Here is a 25,110-nt window from a genome sequence, read left to right as displayed (position 1 = left end):
ATTAAAGCACTTGTCAAATTCCAAATTAAACTCTATCTGCCACCTAAAAGTAAGCTAAGGTAACCTGCATTGCCCCAGCACCATAATTTAACATTAAAACAGTCAATTCGCGGACCAAAATTGTAAATTTGTCCTCGAGGTGCCCGGCATTGTTCCCTTTTGCCGGTTGTAGACCAGCTGCAGCTTTTTACCAAAGTAAATCTCACATACCCTCTGCAATCATCCCCATAAATTCAAAATCCCTGTGAATTTACTAGCAAACAGAAAAAACAAGTCTGCCAAGCCTGCCTTTTCAACTTTGAGGAGAATTTCAAGTATTGTCTGTTAAGCCTGTCACTCAAAATCTTTGAGGAACCTTGCAAACCATTGTAATCACCTCAGTTAAATTCAAACTGCATAATGGCTGCCCCTGCACCCTCAGCCCTCAGTGTTGCTCCATTAAATCCACCAAATAAAGACCTAGAGTCCTTGCCTCTTGCTGACAAGGACTACCTCATTGAAGACTTTGTGGGTAACAGGGACTTTCTGTAGACCTTCAGGCAATTGAGAGAGGACTACCTGAATGGTCATGATACATATGGGATATGGGAATCAAATCTGCCATACTACTGTCTCCCCTATGTCAATGTTTTTCCTGAGATTATTCGCCTATGTGCTGAAAACTATGATGTGCAGCAAAGAGCCATTAAATCTCCATCTGGGAGCATCCTCTTTCACATCAACCCTGAAACTATCAATAAGATGCTCCACTTTGATCAAACTGAGCTGCTGTTCCCCTTTTCCATGAATTATCTGCTGGACACTGGTGCCAAAATGACCAGTGAAGATATTCAGAAGGTCACCAGGACATTTGTGAAACCTGAATGTCAGCCTGTAGGGCCTCCTCCCTACTTGGATGTCTATTTTACTGAGGTAGGCAGAATGTTGCTAGACATGATTGCTTATGTGTTGGGATACAGAACCAGTGAGCATGTGGATGAAACAATGCTGGTATTGCTAGCTGCTTACAGCCCAGGCCAACCCCCTGCCCGCAAATATAACTTTGCCAAGTTCATAGCTAACAAGATTCATGATCAGCTGTGCAAGGTAGACATACAGGGTGTCTTCAAGTACTCATCCTATATCTACCACCTTTTTATGTACTATCAGTCTGAGGCTTTTCCATGCTACATCAAGAAGCTAGACTATAAAGGGGAAAGAAGATCTATTATCTTTTGGACATCTGTCTATCACCAAGTCCAAACTTCACCCTATTCCTATTGTGAGTTTGTTGACCAATTTGTATACCCTGTCTCTTGCCTATTGATGAGGTCCCCTCCTCCCAGAATATCAACTGAGATACAGAAAGCTCTGCAGCTTTCCAAAAAGTACAAAATAGGTGATTGGTACCTATATGAGAATCATACAGTCATCAGATTCTATGGCTGTGAGCTCTGTCCATACAGGCTCCCAAAATATGTGCCTATGAGGATATTTGCCTTGGAGTATTACAGGCAACTGATTCAGTCTGACCTCACTCACTTCCACAACTCCAAAAAGAAAGCCCACCTCAAGTTCAAACACTAGGTGGGCCCCTTCATCATGAATAAGAAAGAAGGATGGGAAGATGCCGACCTAATCCTCAAAGACAAATACAAGCTGTCATATAGTTTTCGGTGGGTCCCTTATGACCCTTAAGGCTTCATCACTGCTAGAAGAATCAAGTACAGGCTTCAAGGTTATAGGCATTGTAAATATCCACATATTGAAAGATATGCCAACCAACAAGAATGGCAGCAGGATACTCTAATTGAAAAACTAACTGAAGAAGAGACAATGTTAAAGAATGTCAAGGAACTAGAAAAAACTCTTGACCTAGACTCTGTGTAGCAGGTACCCTTCAAAAGGCCTTATTCAGCAGGAGAAGGGACCTCGGCCTCAAGGACTGCACCAGCCACACAGGCACCTTCCACAGCAGCACCAGCTACAGACAAAGGGAAAGGCATAGTGGGTGCTAAAGAAGAAACCGTGAAAGAAAAGTCTGCCCCTTCAAGTGAACAGCAACAAGGGCAGCAACAAGAGCAGCCACAAGGGCAGCAACCGGGGCAGTAGCAAGAGCAGACTCCCCCTCCACAAATTGAGCCACCAACAGCTCCAATTTTGCAGACCCCAGCACAAGAGGACAGGGGTACGAAAAGAGCCAGAGAAGAGTCCACTCCTGCTAGTGGATCCTCCCAGCAACCCCAGACCAAGAGGCCAAGAGCTGATTCCCCAGAGGTAGAAGACATCACTGAAGAATTCCTTGACAGTTCAAGGAAAAACAGGGAGGGCAGCCAGCACACAGGGACAAGCTCCTTTCAACAGGAGCAAGGATTACAACTTGGTTTGGAGGTGTCCTCCCCCTCCCAGCAGAGCAAGAAGCCCAAAGGCACTAAGGACTTCTTCAAGCAAATAAAGGCACAGAATGACCTGCTGAGGGTGGAGGTTTATAAACAATTTCTCAATGCCACACCAGCCCAATAGGAAAGGCTAATGTTTGTATATGACATTCAAGAGGAGAAAATGATCCTCAGCCATTTCAAGCCTACAATGCCCCATCCAAAATCAGCAGCAGACTACGTGAAGACAAGGGTGGAGGTCCTAGCCAAAGACATCCATCCCATGGACCAGATTGAACTCCACAAACAGACTGGAGAAATGGTCTATGCAACCTTGGTGGAGAGGGCAACCTTGGCCCATGAACTAAAAGAGTCACTCAAAAATACCAACACTCAGTTGGATTTTGAGAGAATGTCCTCCCTAGCCAAGGATAACAGAATAAAGTCATTGGAGGACATTATTATCAACCTGGGACATGATCCTAAGGATCCAAAGGGTGTAAAGGCCCTTATGAAGAAAAAAGAAGATGACCTCAATGCATTAAAGAAGAGGTTAAAGCTGCAGCTCACAGAGCACCCTCAAACAGCAGAGCTACAAAAGGAAAAACAGGTTGATGAGCAACTGGACCTCATAATGCAGCTAAATCAAAAGGTCCTCGATTTGGAGAAGGAGCTTGAAGGAGCATTGCAAGATAAACATGGAAAATCTACATCCCAAGCTCCTCCAACTACTTCAACCACTGCAACAACTACAGAGGCAGCAGTGGCCCCTATGACAGAAGCAGCAGCAACAACAGCAGCTCCAGATTCCAGTGCAAGTGTGGAAGAATTAACCAAGGCCATTAAGGAAATGGAGCTTCAGGCAAATGAAATAAAGAAGGCCAAGGAAAAATTGGTAGAACTAGATGCCAAGTATGACAAATCAAAAGTGACTGTAGCAGAGTAAGGCAGAGAAATAAAGGCTCTAAAAGAAAAGATAAAAGCCTCGGAGAAAGAGCTAAATCTGGAGAGTGCCATGGCTGAGATAAAAAGAATTCTATGGGCCAAAATTGGCCTATCCATCACTCAACACTGGAGGTCAATCAAGACTATACATGAGCAGATGGATTTAATTGGCCAAGCACAAACAGAAATTCAGAGGGCCAAAGCAACACTGGGAGACAAGCCTGAACAAGCAAACAGAATGATAGATTTCCTGAACAGGCAAGAAAAGGAGGAGTTGGCAGCCATTGGCATTGTCAACAGGACAGAGGCTATCCTCACAGCCAAGAAAGTACTCACTCTCAGGAATTATGTACAGACTGTGGAGAGAAAGTGCTTTGAAATACAGGCTGAGGTGCATGAGTACCAACACAAGATGGCAGCACTGCAAGAAAAAGGACTGCCCAGCCTACTAAGCGGTACAGGAAAGTTGATCTCCCGAGATCAATTTTCTAACAGAATGGCTGCTTATATTGAAAATCAAATCACTGCATCTGGTAGTACCTCTCAGGAAACAGGGCCTCCAACACAACAGAGCTTATATAATAAACTTGAAGGCCTATTTTTTATTGAGAGTGAGGTGAAGCACCTTTTTGAAATTCCTCCTAATTTTTACAGGTATACAGAGGCCGATGAAACTTTAATTAAGATTCGAAGACATCAAATGCCTAAGGAAGATTGGTGGCAGGCAATGCTTCAAATTTTGCCACGGTAGCCTTAGTTGCTCGGTCACTGCCATCTCCAGCTCACTAGAAGACAAACAGCAGGAAAAGGTTAGCATTTAAGGCAGCTGAAAAGTGACTCAGCACATGTACAATGACAGCTAGCCCAAAGGATAAGAAAAAATGCATATCTTTGACATCTTATCCTCAACCGACTCCAACAGCCACCAAGTCAACAGTCTCTGACCATTTTGACAGCTAAAGCACTGAAGAGTTATTACAGCATTAACTTTTTCAGCTACAATGCTCCAGGAGTTGGCATAACATCAATGAGCCATTAACTCATTTCCTTGATATTTTTCATGTAAATTTTGTATATATACCCCCTTTAGCAACTCATAAGGGGTTGGTAATTTTCACTCTGAGGCAAATGTATTATACACTTTCAGAATTGTCTAATATAAAGGGCTGGATCAGCTCAGTGATTTCCTGAAATTTTGATGTTTTGCTGATGACCTCCGTGCGGTTGCAGAATTCTTGTGCTGTCTGATGGAATAATAAGTTTTCCTTAATCTCTATTTGTTTTCCTATGTTCATTAAATCATACTCATCTTTCACTGACTAGCAGTAAAGAAAAAGAATAGTGCATGAATTGTCTGGTTACACCTTGTGCTCAATTTTTACTGCTGTAAATGTTTTTCTTCAGGATTAACTATGGACATGAATTCTTAAATGCTCATGTTTTTATTAATTCTATAATGTGAATGTTGTCTAGAAATTCTTCACTGCTTCTAAATAACACTCTCACTTCTTTAGCATACCAATTTATTGGAAGATCCTTAACTGCCTTTCATGAACTGGACACATCACACTTAATCACAATTTCAAAGTATTGTTTCTCAGACAGTTATCCAGCTCTGCAGCTTCACTACTGTATCAATATAGCACACCAAACAACTAAAGGACCACTGACTCCATTGCCCAATGACCTGAAACATTCTAGTAAGAACATACATATCTTGACTGAAACATTCTCCAACCAAATACAAAAACAAATCGTGAACATCATAACTAGCCTGAAACTTCTACACAAACAGAGCTAAACCTTAAAGAGAGAGCCCTCTCTGATTACAGCCTGGCTAGAAGCTGCAATCCAAAGATTGGTTAGTGGTTACCCCGACCGTATTCCCTTGGGAGTCAAAGGGAACAACCTGGGTGTTAACATAATTGGCGACTCCATTGGGGACCATCTTATTTTTCAACTGTTGTCTGTCTATAGAAAGTGGTTCTAAAAATTTGAGCAGTCCCTTGAAACAGTTCTAAAAATATCCTAAAATATCAAAAAACAAATTCAGAAGTTGGCTCCTAAAAGGGAACCTAGACACACTAGGTCAAACCCTGACCCCAATCCACCAGCTATTTTTGAAAATCCTAATACCATCCCCAAGATCGTTAGGAAGCAGCGGGAACAGGAGACCCTTGCTGACTCAAGTCCTGAGACAGCTCATCCAAACCATGTTCCAACTCCAATAAAGGTTCTACTTCGGTCTACCCTTGGTTCCCCCAGTTCACCATCCACATCTCAAAGGCCTCCTTTTACACCTCCATCCACTGCACATATTCCCTTGACCAACACTCTAGTTTCCACCTTTCCCACTACCCCTGTTATACCAATCATTCATGCTATCCCAGTCATCCCTGTTAACCCTCTAAATCCTGCAAATATGGCTAATAGATATGCACTCCTGCAGTTACCTGCCAATGCTCCAGCTCCACCTTAGGACTATCAATCCAAGATCTCATATTTTGACTCCACTGGCCCTTTCATAGCAATTCAGCATGCCAGAAGGATGCAAGATCACTTTGAGAACTATGAAATAGATGATGACAGTGTGAGAATGAGAATCTTTGTTCAGAGCCTCACAGGGGATGTAAGAACTTGGTTTAGACCACTAGCTACAAATACCATCACAACTCCTGATGACATTTATCAAGCCTCTACTAATAGATGGGAGAAGAAGAAAGATCCCCTGCACATACTTGGTGAATATGACACAATCAAACGAGGTCCTCAAGAGACCGTTTTGGAGTATTGTGCAAGATTCAATAATGTATATAACGTAATACCACAGAATTTAAGACCTCCCCTTGATTTAGCCTTGTACAAATTTCCTGATGGTTTTGACCCTGATATGGCATATCAATTGAAAGAAAGGGCGCCTGAAACCCTTGAAGAAGCCCAAAAGGTTGCTGTCACAGTGGAGGCTAACCTGATTGCCAAAAGAAACAGGGCAAGATTAGAAAAGAGAACCACCTTCAAAGAAGAACCCTCAGCCTTTGATCAAAAACTGGATGCAATACTCACTGGCATGAAGAGATTGGGGGACAGAGTAGAATCAGTTGAGAGAAAGTCATCATGGGATGCACCACAAAATAACCCTAACAGGAGTCCAAACTTTAGGAGAAATCAAAACCCAAACGTTGGTAAGACCGGTTCTGACCCAGACATAAGACTTCCTTTCCAGGAAAGCTATACTGAGGCATCCACTTCGGATGAACAAACAGATGACACCCACATTAACCTGATGGGCCTGAATGATGAGCAGCAAGTTTTTCTAAGTCAAGAGGATCATAAAGATGATGACATTCAACAATTCCAAACCAGGTCAGGTGAGTCATTTGACTTTAAACAAGGATATGACACAGCTGTTTATGAAGTTCATAAACAATATAAGCTAAGAAGCAGAACTATAAATGTGACATAGCCTGACAAGACAAAGGACACTCCGCAGCCTAAGAAAGCCACTGTCACAGAACCAAGTGACAAAACTGGCCCAATCACAGATGAGGTAATAGTTGAGGAAGTAACTGAACAACAGCCTATGGCTACATCACCCTTGCAGCCCAATCCAAGTAACACTTCTCAAGAGGTCAGTAACAAGGACAAGCTTCAAGATCAAGATAAGAATCAAGAAGAAAACCTAGTGAACAAGGAAAAGGCTGCCACCCACAACACCAAGATCCAATCTGAAAGACCCTTTGACTTAGAAGCTGAAATTGGCAAATTGAAGGTAGTTGTTCCTCTTTCTGAACTAGCCAAACATGACATTTATAGACAACAAATCAAGAAGTCCCTTCAGCTAACTCGTAATAAAGATAATGTAAATGTGTTAGATGACACCCCAGAATTGCTTTTCGGTCCAGAAGTTGATGGAAAAACAGCCGTTGCAGGTATCTTACCTTTTTATGTCAGTTTACATGTTCATGATAAGATACTACACAATGCAATGTTTGATTCAGGTGCCTCTCACAACTTGATGCCCAAATTAGTCATGGAAAGATTGAATCTAGATATTACAAGACCATATAAGGACCTATTCTCATTTGACTCCAGCCAAGTCAAGTGTCTAGGCTTGATAAAAGACTTATGTGTGTCCCTTGTTCAGTACCCAAATAAAACAATTCTCATGGATGTTGTGGTTGCTGATATCCCACCTAAATATGGGATGTTGTTATCAAGATCATGGGGGGCTAAACTCCAAGGTTCCCTACAACTAGACATGTCTTATGCAACCATCTCTGTCTCTGGGCAACCAAAAAGACTATACAGAGAAACACTTATGAAATACATGGTCAGCAGTGAAGAAAAACCTCAAAATTTTCCCATATATGTTGTTCATTCTGATATAGACTCATATATTCTTTTCAATGACAATACAGGTCTTACAAATAATGATGTTGAAACCAAAACACTTGAGCAAGACCAGGATATTAATGAACAAGCTGCTGCTCTAGAAATCAAGCTAATTCAATCAAGTGATCAGACTGTCCTAGAAGACAAACTAGGTGAAAAACCATAACTTCAACTTATGATCCCAGATCACAGACAAGTTATTAAATCTCCCCTAGAAAAAGAGAACCTATGGTTTCTAGAATTTGATGGGTCAGTCAACAAGTTAGGGGCAGGAGCAGGGGTTTGGATACATAATAAACAAAATAGTCATGCAGAGGGCCGAGCCTATAGGTTAAACTTCAGATGCACCAACAATATGGCAGAATATGAAGCTCTCTTGCTAGGCCTTAAGCTAGTAAAATCCTTACAAGCCACAAAGGTTTCACTTATGGGAGATTCAGACTTGATCATCCAACAAGTAAAGGGAAATTTTGTTACTAATGAAAAAAGACTGAGATCTTATAGATCTGCTGCTGCTGAACTACTACAGTTCTTCACTGAATTTCAGATTACCAAAATTCCTAGGACCCATAACCTGCATGCTCATAGTTTGGCCACATTTGCAAGCACCTGCAAGTTACCTTTTGAGCCCCATCATTGCTTTACAGCTGAGGTAAAACACAGACCTTCTGTCCCAAACAATGTCAAAGACTGGCAAGTATTTGAAGATGATGCACAAATAAATAATTTCTTGACCTTGCAACAAGAATTTGCAGGACTAAATATTGACACTGAGGGAGCAAGTCAATCACAAATACTTGAAAGAGCAAGTCAATCACAAATACTTGAAAGAGCAAGTCAATCACAAATACAGAGTAAACAGAATAACAAGTCAATATCACCTAAGACAGCTCACCAAATCCTACGTCCAACAATTTTCAACAAAGACAACATACAAGAAATTCAACAAATCAGTTGTGAAGAAGTGGCTGATGCTGAAGCTGAAGTGATACAATTGAAAGATAATTTTCTTCCAACAGGCCTAACTCCACTAGAGGATATTTTTGATTCAAATGATGTCCCTAGAAAACCAAAAATGCAGCCCCTTAACTCTGCCATTGAAGAATGCAACATTGGAACCATGGAAAATCCCAAGATAATAAAATTGTCTGCATCCCTACCTCCTGATCAGAAGCCCAAATACATTGACCTTTTCAAAGAGTTCCAGGATGTCTTTGCATGGAGTTATGAGGACTTAAAATCCTATGACACCTCTGTTATCCAACACACAATCCCTCTCAAGCCAAATCAAAAGCCATTTAAGCAAAAATTGAGAAGAATAAACCCTATGCTCCTCCCTGCAATTGAGAAAGAGGTACAAAAAATGTTTAAGGCTGGTATCATAGCACCAATCAGGTTTTCTGATTGGATCTCAAATTTGGTACCTACAAGAAAGAAAACTGGTGAAATAAGACTTTGTGTTGATCTTAGAAACCTAAATCAAGTGTCCCTCAAAGACAACTATCCCTTACCTAAGATGGACCACATTCTCCAAAGAGTGGTAGGAGCATCAAGGATCTCACTACTTGATGGATTCTCAGGTTTTAATCAAATCCTAGTGCACCCTGATGATCAAGACAAAACTGCATTCACAACCCCATGGGGAACTTTCAAATATGTAAAAATGCCTTTTGGATTGAAGAATGCAGGGGCAACATTTCAAAGAGCAATGGATATTGCTTTTGCCAAAGAGATTCATGACTTCCTTGTCATCTATTTGGATGACCTCACACCTTTCTCAAAATCAGACCAAGAACATTAGAAACATTTGAGACAGATCTTCCTAACATGTAGGAAATATGGAATTTCCTTGAACCCAAAGAAGTCTCTATTTGGTTTGGAAAAAGGAAAGCTCTTAGGACATATCATTTCAAAGGATGGCATCAGAATTGACCCAGACAGGATACAAGCTATCTTGCAAATGCCCCACCCAAGAAACATCAAAGAATTGCAAGCCTTCTTAGGGAAGATTAATTTCTTAAGAAGGTTTATCCCAAACTTAGCAGAACTGATCAGATTATTGAACAACATGCTAAAAAAGGATTCAAAAGTAAAATGGACAGTAGAGGCAAATCAAGCCTTTGAAGGCATAAAATTGGCCCTTACCCAAACTCCAGTCTTAACAAATCCTCAATTTGACAGGGAATTTATCATTTTCTCTTTTGCCTCCCAGCATACTATTGCTGCTGTTTTATTACAGAAAGATGACCAAGGAAATGAGAAACCCATTGCTTTCTTTAGTAGAGCCCTTAGAGATGCACCTCTGAAATATCAGATCATGGAGAAACAAGCTTATGCTTTGGTCAAGGCCATTAAAGACTTTAGGATTTATATCCTTTATTCCCATGTTATAGCTTATGTGCCAAGTCCTATTGTAAAAGACATACTCACTCAAAAAAACTTAGAGGGCAGAAGAGGAAAATGGATTGCCAACATCTTGGAATTTGATGTTGAGATAAAACCAACAAAACTAATAAAAGGGCAAGGCTTGGCCAAACTAATGACAGAAGCAAACTTCCAAGCCTTAGACATAAACCAGCTGGACAATGAACCGGAGCTGGCGACTCCAAAGATCAATGTAGCCTTTGAACAATCCCCTTGGTATTTCGATATATGTTATGTGTTACAAAACCTGTGTGCTCCACCAGGATTGTCCAGAACTAAGTGTAGGTTCCTAAAAATGAAAGCTTCAAAATTTTGTGTAATAGATGGCAATTTTCTTTGGAAAAACCATGAGGGTATACTGTTAAATTGCTTGATTGAGAATGAGACTAACAATGTCACCAAAGAATTTCATGCAGGTGACTGTGGTGGACACTTGTATTGGAAGTCCATTGTGGATAAAATACTGAGGGCTGGTTACTATTGGCCCACTGTTTTCTCTGATGTCAAGAAATTCACCACCTCATGTCATAAATGTCAAGTGTTTGAGGGAAATAGAAAGTTACTACCACTTCCTTTGAGGCCTATTGCAACAGAGAGACCTTTTCAACAATGGGGCTTGGATTTCATTGGGGAAATTCATCCCTCATCTTCAGGCCAACATAGATGGATTCTAATAGCTACAGACTACTTTAGTAAATGGATTGAAGTTGTTCCATGCAGACAAGCAAATGATTCCACTATCATTTAGTTCCTTGAGACCAATATTCTTTCTAGATTTGGCTGTCCTAATAAAATAATAACAGACAATGCTGCTGCCTTCAGATCAAAGAAGATGGTCAATTTCTGCCACAAATTTCAAATTACCTTGGGCCATTCTACTGCATATTATCCCCAAGGAAATGGCCTTGCTGAGTCATCAAACAAAAGCCTTGTAAACATCATAAAGAAGGTATTGGAAGAAAATAAGAAGAATTGGCATAAGAAGCTTGTGAATGCCTTGTGGGCAGATAGACTAACAATCGAGAGATCAATTGGGATCAGCCCATATGAGTTAGTTTATGGAATAGAAGCCAAATTCCCTTCATCATTAGGGGTTCCTGTTATGAAACTACTTCAAGAAAGTCAAGCTGAGCCAAATGATATGCAAAGAAGAATCAATCAAATAATATGTTTGCAGCAAACTAGAGACCAAGTTTACAGCAGAGTTCAAGTTTACAAGAAAAGTTAAAGAAAGCCTTTGACAGAAGGACCAAGGCAGAAGATTTTAATGTTGGAGAAAAAGTCCTCAAGTGGGACTCAAGAAGAGAGGATAAGGGAAAACATGGAAAATTTGATTCCCTTTGGAGAGGACCATTTGCTGTTCAAGCAGTACAAGGAAACAATACTTATTTCCTTAAAAGTCTTAATGAAACTGATTTGGATGAAGGTCCTGTGAATGGCAGGATGTTGAAGCACTATTTTGACTACTATCCATGAGTGCAGCATAATTTTCCCTTGTACATATTCAGGTATATATATTACCTACTATTAAAATGTAAAAACGCAGTTTCTCAAGTTTTATTAGTTATCAGCAAAAGGCAAATGAGTTCAGAGATCTACCAAGATGGGAAGAGTACAATTTGGCATGTCAAAGCAGCATACTTCAGGATTTAGTAAAAGCAGTCAAGGGCCCAAGCATTCTGACCTGCTGTCCTTGGCTTTTCAAATGGAAAAGCCATCCCCATGTGGAGCCACTGTTAGCTACCTATACCAATAGGTTTCATATTTCATGATTGGCAAAGAAAGTTCCAAATATGCTCTGCTTCGGTGATACAAAGATCCCATATTTCCAAAAGGAGACCAGGTGTCTATATAGCTTCATGCTCATTAAGTTTTGATGGGTGGTCCAAAAGCCTAATCTGGATCAGGCCATGTTTCAATTTTTCTGTTGTAGAATAGAGAAAGAAGTCTGTCCAAACTGTTTAATCTTGGCAGACCAGTTGCTTAGGTAGAGAAGTAAGGTTCCCAACTGCTTAATCTGGGACCTTGGAAGCAATAAGGGTAGTTCTAGATAGAAAATCAAAAGGAAAAAGCCAAAGAAAAGAAAAGGCACATAAGGTTCTGCAAGTCTAAGTGCACCCTCCATGAAGAAACAAAAAAATGCTAGGCAAATAGATGGGTAGGCAGATGGGGTTGCAGAAATGTCATTCCTTACAATTCAATGTGTGCTAACCTATTCACAAAGGAATATCAATGGATTGAGAAGGTCTTCTTCTCCATCATGTTGCAGCAAAATAAAGAAGCATGACTAACTTCCTTTTCCCCTTTCTCACCTTCATTACTAAGATCCCTCCATAAGTTGTGTTCATGAAAGAATTTGAGATTTCATGCTGGTTCTTATTCCTTTGAAAGCCACATTTCTTGTCTAAAAATCTCTTTATTTTGATCTACTCCCTAAGCTAAGTTATCCTCACATAAACTTAGTGATTTCACTCCTCATTCACCTTTTCCATCCATATTAACCCCTAACTTCTATTATCTAAATCCCCTATGTTACCTTTTCCCTACTATTATAACACCATGGTGTATAAATCCCAAGCATTGTATAAATATCGTCCCTTTTTAGCACTATAGCTAAATAAGTTTGTCTAAGGGAGACATTAGTCCACCAGGGACTATGGTCAACCCTGTCATGGGATTGCTCTAACCTCTGGTTGGAGTGATAACCTCCCCCTAAGCCCTCACCTCACCTCTGCTCAAGAATTCCACAAAAACCCCTTCCCTCTACTTAAAAACCCACTTTTTAACCCTTCTTCCCCCCTTAGATTAACCCTTGCCCCGAAAAACCCACAAAAAGCCCTTAAACCTAAAGTTCTCCGCCCAAAATATTAATTCGAATATTTTAATATGCTGGCGGGACCCCCCCAACATGCACAATTCGGCAGGAGGCCCACCAGCCGTCCATCGTCTGCCACCCCCGATCCAACGGTGGGCGGGTATTTCCATATTTGGATCTGCCGTCCTTTAGTGTCCGGGGAACGGTGGTTTTCCGCCCCGTACATGGTACGTGTGGCAGGTGGCGGGGTTGTTCGGAGCCCCCCTCCCCGATACCGCCTTTGCCCAAAGGTGGTGCGGGGAAACCGCTTACCACCCTCCCCGTTACCACCTTCCCTCCTACATCACCTACACGTCACCATGACGTCGGACCATCTCCCGCCCTGCGCCGCGTGGCCCTCCACGTAGCCCTGCCACCTTATCCGCCCGTCACCATGTCCGGTCGCGCTGGCCTCCACCTCAGCGCCCACGTCACCCTCCGTACCCGGGCCTGCCATGACATCATGCTGACGTCATCGGCAGAAAAGTGCCAATAACCCATTTTTGCCAAAATTGTCGTTATAAACACCCGAAATAGCCGTTTTGTGTCATTTTCGAGCGAAATACACAGAACCCTTGTCGCTGCTTCCGCGCCAGATTGTTCCCGAACCTCCAAATTCGAATTTACAACCGCCCAAGCTTATCAACTCAGCTACATTGAGCCTTCACAGTTCGTCTAGCAGGCTTTTCAAGCGATTTTATCCAGGTATTCACCATAATTCTCCCATTTCGCCCATACATACCATTTCTCTACAAATTCACCATTAAAGCACTTGTCAAATTCCAAATTAAACTCTGTCTGCCACCTAAAAGTGAGCTAAGGTAACCTGCATTGCCCCAGCACCATAATTTAACATTAAAACAGTCAATTCGCGGACCAAAATTGTAAATTTGTCCTCGAGGTGCCCGGCATTGTTCCCTTTTGCCGGGTGTAGACCAGCTGCAGCTTTTTACCAAAGTAAATCTCACATACCCTCTGCAATCATCCTCATAAATTCACAATCCCTGTGAATTTACTAGCAAACAGAAAAAACAAGTCTGCCAAGCCTGCCTTTTCAACTTTGAGGAGAATTTCAAGTATTGTCTGTTAAGCCTATCACTCAAAATCTTTGAGGAACCTTGCAAACCATTGTAATCACCTCAGTTAAATTCAAACTGCATAATGGCTGCCCCTGCACCCTCAGCCCTCAGTGTTGCTCCATTAAATCCACCAAATAAAGACCTAGAGTCCTTGCCTCTTGCTGACAAGGACTACCTCATTGAAGACTTTGTGGGTAACAGGGACTTTCTACAGACCTTCAGGCAATTGAGAGAGGACTACCTGAATGGTCATGATACATATGGGATATGGGAATCAAATCTGCCATACTACTGTCTCCCCTCTGTCAATGTTTTTCCTGAGATTATTCGCCTATGTGCTGAAAACAATGATGTGCAGCAAAGAGCCATTAAGTCTCCATCTGGGAGCATCCTCTTTCACATCAACCCTGAAACTATCAATAAGATGCTCCACTTTGATCAAACTGAGCTGCTGTTCCCCTTTTCCATGAATTATTTGCTGGACACTGGTGCCAAAATGACCAATGAAGATATTCAGAAGGTCACCAGGACATTTGTGAAACCTGAATGTCAGCCTGCAGGGCCTCCTCCCTACTCGGATGTCTATTTTACTGAGGTAGGCAGAATGTTGCTAGACATGATTGCTTATGTGTTGGGATACAGAACCAGTGAGCATGTGGATGAAACAATGCTGGTATTGCTAGCTGCTTACAGCCCAAGCCAACCCCCTGCCCGCAAATATAACTTTGCTAAGTTCATAGCTAACAAGATTCATGATCAGCTGTGCAAGGTAGACAGACAGGGTGTCTTCAAGTACTCATCCTATATCTACCACCTTTTTATGTACTATCAGTCTGAGGCTTTTCCATGCTACATCAAGAAGCTAGACTATAAAGGGGAAAGAAGATCTGTTATCTTCTGGACATCTGTCTATCACCAAGTCCAAACTTCACCCTATTCCTATTGTTAGTTTGTTGACCAATTTGTATACCCAGTCTCTTGCCTATTGATGAGGTCCCCTCCTCCCAGAATATCAACTGAGATACAGAAAGCTCTGCAGCTTTCCAAAAAGTACAAAATAGGTGATTGGTACCTATATGAGAATCATACAGTCATCAGAGTCTATGGCTGTGAGCTCTGTCTATACAGGCTCCCAAAATATGTGCCTATGAGGATATTTGCCTTGGAGTATTACAGGCAACTGATTCAGTCTGACCTCACTCACTTCCACAGCTCCAAAAAGAAAGCCCACCTCAAGTTCAAACACCAGGTGGGCCCCTTCATCATGAATAAGAAAGAAGGATGGGAAGATGTCGACCTAATCCTCAAAGACAAATACAAGCTGTCATATAGTTTTCGGTGGGTCCCTTATGACCCTGAAGGCTTCATCACTGCTAGAAGAATGAAGTACAGGCTTCTAGGTTATAGGCATTGTAAATATCCACATATTGAAAGATATGCCAACCAGCAAGAATGGCAGTAGGATACTCTAATTGAAAAACTAACTGAAGAAGAGACAATGTTAAAGAATGTCAAGGAACTAGAAAAAACTCTTGACCTAGACTCTGTGCAGCAGGTACCCTTCAAACGGCCTTATTCAGCAGGAGAAGGGACCTCGGCCTCAAGGACTGCACCAGCCACACAGGCACCTTCCACAGCAGCACCAGCTACAGACAAAGGGAAAGGCATAGTGGGTGCTGAAGAAGAAACCGTGAAAGAAAAGTCTGCCCCTTCAAGTGAACAGCAACAAGGGCAGCAACAAGAGCAGCCACAAGGGCAGCAGCCGGAGTAGCAGCAAGAGCAGACTCCCCCTCCACAAACTGAGCCACCAACAACTCCAATTTTGCAGACCCCAGCACAAGAGGACAGGGGTACGAAAAGAGCCAGAGAAGAGTCCACTCCTGCTAGTGGGTACTCCCAGCAACCCCAGACCAAGAGGCCAAGAGCTGATTCCCCAGAGGTAGAAGACATCACTGAAGAATTCCTTAACAGTTCAAGGAAAAATAGGGAGGGCAGCCAGCACACAGGGACAAGCTCCTTTCAGCAGGAGCAAGGATTACAACTTGGTTTGGAGGTGTCCTCCCCCTCCCAGCAGAGCAAGAAGCCCAAAGGCACTAAGGACTTCTTCAAGCAAATAAAGGCACAGAATGACCTGCTAAGGGTGGAGGTTTATAAACAATTTCTCAATGCCACACCAGCCCAAAAGGAAAGGCTAATGTTTGTATATGACATTCAAGAGGAGAAAATGATCCTCAGCCATTTCAAGCCTACAGTGCCCCATCCAAAATCAGCAGCAGACTACGTGAAGACAAGGGTGGAGGTCCTAGCCAAAGACATCCATCCCATGGACCAGATTGAACTCCACAAACAGACTGGAGAAATGGTCTATGCAACCTTGGTGGAGAGGGCAACCTTGTCCCATGAACTAAAAGAGTCACTCAAAAATACCAACACTCAGTTGGATTTTGAGAGAATGTCCTCCCTAGCCAAGGATAACAGAATAAAGTCACTGGAGGACATTATTATCGACCTGGGACATGATCCTAAGGATCCAAATGGTGTAAAGGCCCTTATGAAGAAAAAAGAAGATGACCTCAATGCATTAAAGAAGAGGTTAAAGCTGCAGCCCACAGAGCACCCTCAAACAACAGAGCTACAAAAGGAAAAACAGGCTGATGAGCAACTGGACCTCATAATGCAGCTAAATCAAAAGGTCCTCGATTTGGAGAAGGAGCTTGAAGGAGCATTGCAAGATAAACAGGGAGAATCTACATCCCAAGCTCCTCCAACTACTTCAACCACTGCAACAACTACAGAGGCAGCAGTGGCCCCTACGACAGAAGCAGCAGCAACAACAACAGCTCCAGATTCCAGTGCAAGTGTGGAAGAATTAACCAAGGCCATTAAGGAAATGGAGCTTCAGGCAAATGAAATAAAGAAGGCCAAGGAAAAATTGGCAGAACTGGATGCCAAGTATGAAAAATCAAAAGTGACTGTAGCAAAGTAAGGCAGAGAAATAAAGGCTCTAAAAGAAAAGATAAAAGCCTTGGAGAAAGAGCTAAATCTGGAGAGTGCCATGGCTGAGATAAAAAGAATTCTATGGGCCAAAATTGGCCAATCCATCACTCAACAATGGAGGTCAATCAAGACTATACATGAGCAGATGGATTTAATTGGCCAAGCGCAAACAGAAATTCAGAGGGCCAAAGCAACAATGGGAGACAAGCCTGAACAAGCAAAAAGAATGATAGATTTCCTGAACAGGCAAGAAAAGGAGGAGCTGGCAGCCATTGGCATTGTCAACAGGACAGAGGCTGTCCTCACAGCCAAGAAAGTACTCACTCTCAGGAATTATGTACAAACTGTGGAGAGAAAGTGCTTTGAAATACAGGCTGAGGTGCATGAGTACCATCACAAGATGGCAGCACTGCAAGCAAAAGGACTGCCCAGCCTACTAAGCAGTACAGGAAAGCTGATCTCCCGAGATCAATTTGCTAACAGAATGGCTGCTTATATTGAAAACCAAATCACTGCATCTGGCAGTACGTCTCAAGAAACAGGGCCTCCAACAGGACAGAGCTTATATAATAAACTTGAAGGCCTATTTTTTATTGAGAGTGAGGTGAAGCACCTTTTTGAAATTCCTCCTAATTTTTACAGGTATACAGAGGCCGATGAAACTTTAATTAAGATTCAAATACATAAAATTCCTAAGGAAGATTGGTGGCAGGCAATGCTTCAAATTTTTCCACGGTAGCCTCAGTTGCTCGGTCACTGCCATCTCCAGCTCACTAGAAGACAAACAGCAGGAAAAGGTTAGCATTTAAGGCAGCTGAAAAGTGACTCAGCACATGTACAACGACAGCTAGCCCAAAGGATAAGAAAAAACGCATATCTTTGACATCTTATCCTCAGCCGACTCCAACAGCCACCAAGTCAACAGTCTCTGACCATTTTGACAGCTAAACCTCTGAAGAGTTATTACAACATTAACTTTTTCAGCTACAACGCTCCAGGAGTTGGCATAACATCAATGAGCCATTAACTCATTTCCTTGATATTTTTCATGTAAATTTTGTATATATACCCCCTTTAGCAACTCATAAGGGGTTGGTAATTTTCACTCTGAGGCAAATGTATTGTACACTTTCAGAATTGTCTAATACAAAGGGCTGGATCAGCTCAGTGATTTCCTGAAATTTTGATGTCTTGCTGATGACCTGCGTGCGGTTGCAGAATTCTTGTGCTGTCTGATGGAATAATAAGTTTTCCTTAATCTCTGTTTGTTTTCCTATGTTCATTAAATCATACTCATGTTTCACTGACTAGCAGTAAAGAAAAATAATAGTGCATGAATTGTCTGGTTACACCTTGTGCTCAATTTTTACTGCTGTAAATGTTTTTCTTCAGGATTAACTATGGACATGAATTCTTAAATGCTCATGTTTTTATTAATTCTATAATGTGAATGTTGTCTAGAAATTCTTCACTGCTTCTAAATAATACTCTCACTTCTTTAGCATACCAGTTTATTGGAAGATCCTTAACTGCCTTTCATGAACTGGACACATCACACTTAATCACAATTTCAAAGTATTGTTTCTCAGACAGTTATCCAGCTCTGCAGCTTCACTACTGTATCAATATAGCACACCAAACAACTAAAGGACCACTGACTCCATTGCCCAATGACCTGAAACATTCTAGTAAGAACATACATATCTTGACTGAAACATTCTCCAACCAAATACAAAAACAAATCATGGACATCATAACTAGCCTGAAACTTCTACACAAACAGAGCTAAACCTTAAAGAGAGAGCCCTCTCTGATTACAACCTGGCTAGAAGCTGCAATCCAAAGATTGGTTAGTGGTTACCCCGGCCGTATTCCCTTGGGAGTCAAAGGGAACAACCTGGGTGTTAATAGATTCATTGTGTCCAAAGCAGGGATTCACATAGACCCTAATAGAATAAGAGAAATTTATGAAATACCTTTACCTCATAACAAAAAATCAATGAAATCTTTCCTAGGTCAGATAAATTTTGTTAAAAGATTTGTCCCTAACTTCTCATGAATTGTTTTACATCTTCAATAGAAGATAAAGAAAAATTCTTTGTTTAAATGGGGACACTAAAAAAATGAAGCTTTTAACTTGATTCAACAAGCAATCATAAATGCTCCATCTTTAGCCACCCCGAGTTTCTCAAATCATTTCATTTTATATACTTTTGCTTCCGAGAAATCATATGTAGCCATATTAACACAAGTCAATGAAGAAAAATTTGAAGCCCCAATCTCTTCCTTTAGCTCCAATTTGCAGGGGGATGAATTGAATTACTCAGATGTTGAAAAACAAGCTTTCGCCATTTTCAAATCAATAAAACACTTCAAACCTTTTCTCCTCAAAATCCACACCAAAGTAATAGTACCATTATCAACAGTGAGAAATCTGTTAATACAAAGGGATGTAGGTGAGAAGAGAGAAAATTGGGTAACAACTCTGCAAGAATATGACATTGAAATCAGACGTGCAAAAATTATAAAAGGTCAAGGTTTTTACAGGATGTTAGTAGGAGCATCTAATCTATCAACACTCTAAGACTCAGGTGATGATGTACAAGTCTATGAGGTAAGCCTTAATGCCACTGAGTTAATATATGTTGATATCACATTTTACTTAAAAAATGGATGTGCCCCACCACAATTAAATTACAAAAAGAGAATAGAAAATATCAAATCGTCAATGATTTTCTATTTAGAATAAATTATGATTCTGTGTTACTTAGATGTCTTGAAAAATCTGAGGGAGACAAGGTCTTGTAGGAACTTCATGATGGACTAGGTGGTGGACATTTTGGAGGAGATACCACCGCACAAAAATCCTGCATGCCGGCTATTACTGCCCAACATTATTCAAAGATATACACAGTTATGTAAGAAGATGTAAAGTTTGTCAGACAGCTGCTGGGAGACAAAGAAAACCCACATTACCATTACAGCTAGTCAATATTGAACAACATTTTGAGAAATGGGGATTGGATATAATAGGTGAGATCGTTCCTCATTCTTCTAAGTAGCATAGATACATCCTTACAGCCACTGGTTACTTTACAAAATGGGTGGAAGCAATTCCACTCAAGGTAGCCAATTCTGAAAACATTATTGAATTAATCAATCAATTTATCATAACCAGATTTGGTCTACCATCTACCATCATGTTTGATAACGCGTCTTATTTTTCAAGCAATGCCATGACAGAATTTTCTCTCGAAAGAGGTTTTAAGCTTAAGTACTCTACTAACTATTATCCCTAGAGAAATGGGTTAGCTGAATCTACAAACAAAAATCTCTTAAGGATTATTAAATGACTGTTAATCAAATTCAAAAGAACTAGCATAAGTCTTTGATATTTTCTTTATGGGAAAATCGAATAACTCAGAAAGCCTCCATTGGCACTTCTCCTTTCAATTTCAATTTTGTCTATGGGAAATAAGTTGTCTTACCTACAAATGTGGTTATTCCCTCTTTAGCCTTAGTTCAGTTCATTGAAGAAACTCCCTCCTCTTCTATGAAAGTTAGACAATTACAAATCCTTAAGCTTGAAGAGGAAAGGGAAAAGGATAGAATCACACATGCACATTATCAATAGTTACTCAAGACTTCCTTTGATTAAATTTTTATAAGTTCAAAATCTTTTCAAATCGGAGACATAGTTTAGAAATGGGATAAAGCCCATGAAGAAAAAGGTAAGCATACCAAGTTCCAACAAATGTGGCTCGGCTCGTTTCAAATTGTGGAACAAATAGTCCCATCAACCTTCTTGTTATAGGATGTATCAGGCAAGAGAGAATCTCTACCTATTAATGGGCATATTTTAAAGAAATACTTTCCATAGAAGATGATCTTTTCTGTTCATTGTATATTATTTCCTTTGTTTTCATTTTTTTTAGAAAGAATAATACAAGTTTAAAATCATTTACTTTTGACTTTGCAAATGATAGTCTCTTCTTTAGTTTTGACTTTTCGCTTGTATAAGTAAAGACTGTTATGAAACTGATCTTCACATATGAAATATATAGTCAAGTTATATTGTTCCAAACCTACACGTTCTCTGCCAAAGTTATGTTATCTTTGAAGACACTTAACTTTAGAAATAAATCTTTCCTCTACATCAATCAAGAAAAGTATTTATAACAAAACAAAGTCTCTCTATAGAAAAGCATCCTCAAACTCTACAATTGTCATCCAGAAGCTCTTAAGGAGCCAATGATTCTCCCCACCTAATCAACTTTCATTTTTAGAGTGTAATTATAAAATATACTTAAACTTAAAGGATAAGAGGTCTCATCAAGAGCCGTCTTACCATGATCATAAGGTTATAACTAGCTAACATTACCAATACTGCATATCAAAATAGGGTAATGGCTTGAGATTGTATTAATCAGAAAGACAAGGGGTCTCATCATGAGCCAGCTTGTTCACTTAAGTTATAAATCAAGTGAATGTCATTGTCAATTTTGGTCACCAAACCAAGATATTGTCCTTTAAGGGTTAAAAGATAAAAAGTTGAAGAAAAAGAATTATTTCAGAAAATAAAAAGACAATTAGTATATAAATCTAAGCTTATCTCTAAAAATGTATTCTGACCAAGGTGGGATACTAAATCATTGTTGGCTAAACATTACATAAGTCGAGGCTATGAACACCTGCTGGCAACAAAGGCTCTACCTATGACAACTGAGTATACCAAAATTGATTTGAAAAGAGTGCCCCTGTTTTTATCTTTAAAACGAAGTAATGACTAATGTAGACAAAGTAACTTTCTTATGAGTTGAGAATAATCAAAAGGATGATGATTAAGAGGATATTGTTTAAATATTCAAAGAGTAGTATGACTTATCTTATATTTCCAAAATAAGTTTAGCATTAAAGCATTTTCTTTATTATTTTTAAAATAAAAAAAGATATCAATCAAACCCCTTTTCAAAAGAACTAGTAAATGCTTGACTTTCCAGCATATCATATGATTAAGCATGATTGAAAGCTTTACTAACCCACCAAATCTAGCGAAAAGAAATCAAAGAAGGACTTCATGCTAAAATGCTTTGAAACTACTAAGTTTCTTATATAAACTAGGTCCTTAGGTATTTCTCATCAAAACTAAGCACTGCATCGCATCTCGAGCATTTAAAGGAACACCGTAAACTTACTGCCCATCGAACTTTCGAAATACGATCAAAGCTTAGACCTACTCCCGACATACATTACAAACAAATGTTTAAGTCCGCCGCTTAGTAAAAATGTCTTTACGTAGAAAACCTAACAAATGAGCTTTGTCTTAGAAATAATAAACAAGCGTCTCACATCTCGCATCTCACAGAAACATAAGACATGATAAGAAAAGAAAAAAGGCATAATGCGATAATGCGATCTGTGATATTACTTCGCAAATCGAAAAATCAGCATTATCACAATTCGAAGGCTCGCCACCCTAGAAGCTCTTTTCCTGACTTACGATGTGAACATTTATGAGTATTAAAGCTAAGAGATAATGAACATTAGTGGGCATTTAGTGAAGGTTAATGGCATTTATGTGTGAAAAGCCATTTAACGTGATATGATATCTTCTTACGTGCATTCAAATAAAACTCCTTTTATCACCTTTACAAGTTATATGTATCATTCCATTTCACGTTCATTATTATCTTTGTATATCCGATAGCTGCTATTTTTCTCCACTTTCAGGAACAATCCATAGAACAAATCTTTGGGGGCAATGGTGAAGAAGGGCAAGGCAGTCGCATTTGAGAAATCATAAATGACTCCCCTATTTTCGGATACTACATGCAACAGAGATGGAGGAACCTCTACATGGGAACCATGTATAATATCTTAGAAGTAGAGGAACCATGACTTCTGGAAACAAAGACCACAGTTGACAGTCGTGATTCCTCAGATGCCTCCATTTTTGAGACGGCATGCTCATTTTTGCATCGCATAGCCATGCACCCAAAGATAATCCCTTATACAGTTATGGTTAAATCGGTTAATTATTAGGCTGATATCTCAAATAGAGATTTCAAGGCCAAAAGCCAAGAGGTTATCGAATATTTTTTGCCGGACAACCTACAACTTATGTACCACCTACCAGAGCCACAAGTCATCTACAACAAGAAGTTCATTGAGAAGTTTTCCAAAGAGAATGAGGACCCAGTAGAATTCACTCATACTTGGTCAAATAATGAGGGAAAAATAAAAAAAGACATGAATGGTATGTACTCTACTGCGTCTATTTCTCTGCCTCATAGTTTTTCCAGTGGCCATGTTATGTAGGATGTTTGGCAAGCCTGATAGTACTAGATTTTCCCAAGAATGGTTGCCATTAATAGATGTAGCCGTAAATGCAACTATAATGAATTGGGCCTAAATTTTGTATGATAATTTAGCGAAGGAAATAATTGATTATAGAAGGAAAAGGAGTGTCTCAACAAGGGTTTACCCTCCTATTTTATGAGTGCCTATGTAATGAATGCAATTTGTTTTGGTTCGAAATTTCATGTCATGGGATGTAAGTGGACTGTCCAAGATCCACTTCCCATTCATATATACCATAAAGACATGTGGGAATCTCAATTTCAACCACATTTTTACAAAATTTGTCATGGAGTCATGCTCGCTATCCACAAACAGATTTACAATCAAGATGCCACCAGGTTTTCCAAGGAAGCCGAGGTAGATATCCTCCTAGTGGCTAGATGGTTTAGGGAGGAAACATTCACGTATATCAAGGTATTTGGTAGCATTACCCCACCACATGTCCTCCCATACTATGTCCTGGATAAATTGATGGCTAGAGAGATATCCTATCAAACAGCGAGTGAGGGTGGGCTGAGAAAAGCATTGAAGGAAGCAAGAAAGGCCATTTGGCCTACATTCCATTTACAGTGTGTAGCATTTGCAATATATGATTTGGGACATGCATTTAAAGAAGCAGAGATCATGTTATCTCTACAGTTACCTAAATTCCCAGGTAGGCAATATGACCCATTTGGCACTGCCAAAGACTTCACTACCATGGTAAAAGTGAAGGTATTCAGTCATGAGAAAGATCCATTTGATGATATCTTCCTATAGAAAGAGACATTCACAGAAGTGAAGAACATTTCATCAGTACTTTTTGACCAAGAAGAGCATGAGGCCTTTCATCAATACATAAAAAGGAAATTGTTAAAGGCCCCATTGGACCAATTGCAGATTGAATCAATAAGGGAGCGAACTCCCAGCGTAAGACTACAAGGTAGTTCCAAAGGAAACTCTATAAATGACTCCCAAGAATAATCCCAAGAGAAATCTACCAGGGAATTAGAGCACTAAGAAAAACAATCACAGAATGGGAAAAGCAAAAGTGTGGAGTCAGAAAGAGATACAACCCAGTCTACAGAAAAGACAGTTGAGCAAACTTCAACTAAAAAATAGGCTGAAATTCATTCCACCTCCACTCAGCCAATAAAACCCCTGGTGATTGATTTAGATGAATAATGGGAGCACTTTAATAAAAAGCTCCATGCTGAGAAACAAACACTAGAGCTACAGACTCCACAGCACAGAACAACTCAAGAAATTACAGTAGAGAAAATTGTAAATACTCAAGAGGTAGAACACATTCTTGTCACTCCTACCTCTGAAATTTTTTTAAGGATTGAGGAAATTCCTCCTTTAGATGTATTCTACAGTCTTACCCACAAAGTTGTTGTTAAAAGACAAAGGAAGAAAAGGAAGTTGGATGCTACAGTTTCTATTACTCCCGATAATGAACTGATGGATATCGTTTGAAAAGACTCACCCATCGACCCATCCGCTAACCTTACTAGACTGTCATAGTTTGCAGGGGATTATGCTACAACGACTATCGATAAAGAAACATAGGTGCAAATGTTGCTAAAGGAAAGGGAAAATAAAATATTTATGTTAGAAGAACAGCTACAGCAAGAAAAATCAAACAAGAAAGCAAAATCGCAGTTAGCTAGGCTCCGACAAGAATTCTAGGAGATGCAAATAAAACATCAAGCCAGGTTAG

Source organism: Pinus tabuliformis, chromosome 4_2 (assembly GCF_031772625.1).
Source record: "Pinus tabuliformis cultivar Carrire ecotype Pingquan chromosome 4_2, CPIR1, whole genome shotgun sequence".
NCBI classification, from domain to species: Eukaryota; Viridiplantae; Streptophyta; class Pinopsida; order Pinales; family Pinaceae; genus Pinus; species Pinus tabuliformis.
Note: the sequence above shows the minus strand (reverse complement) of the source record.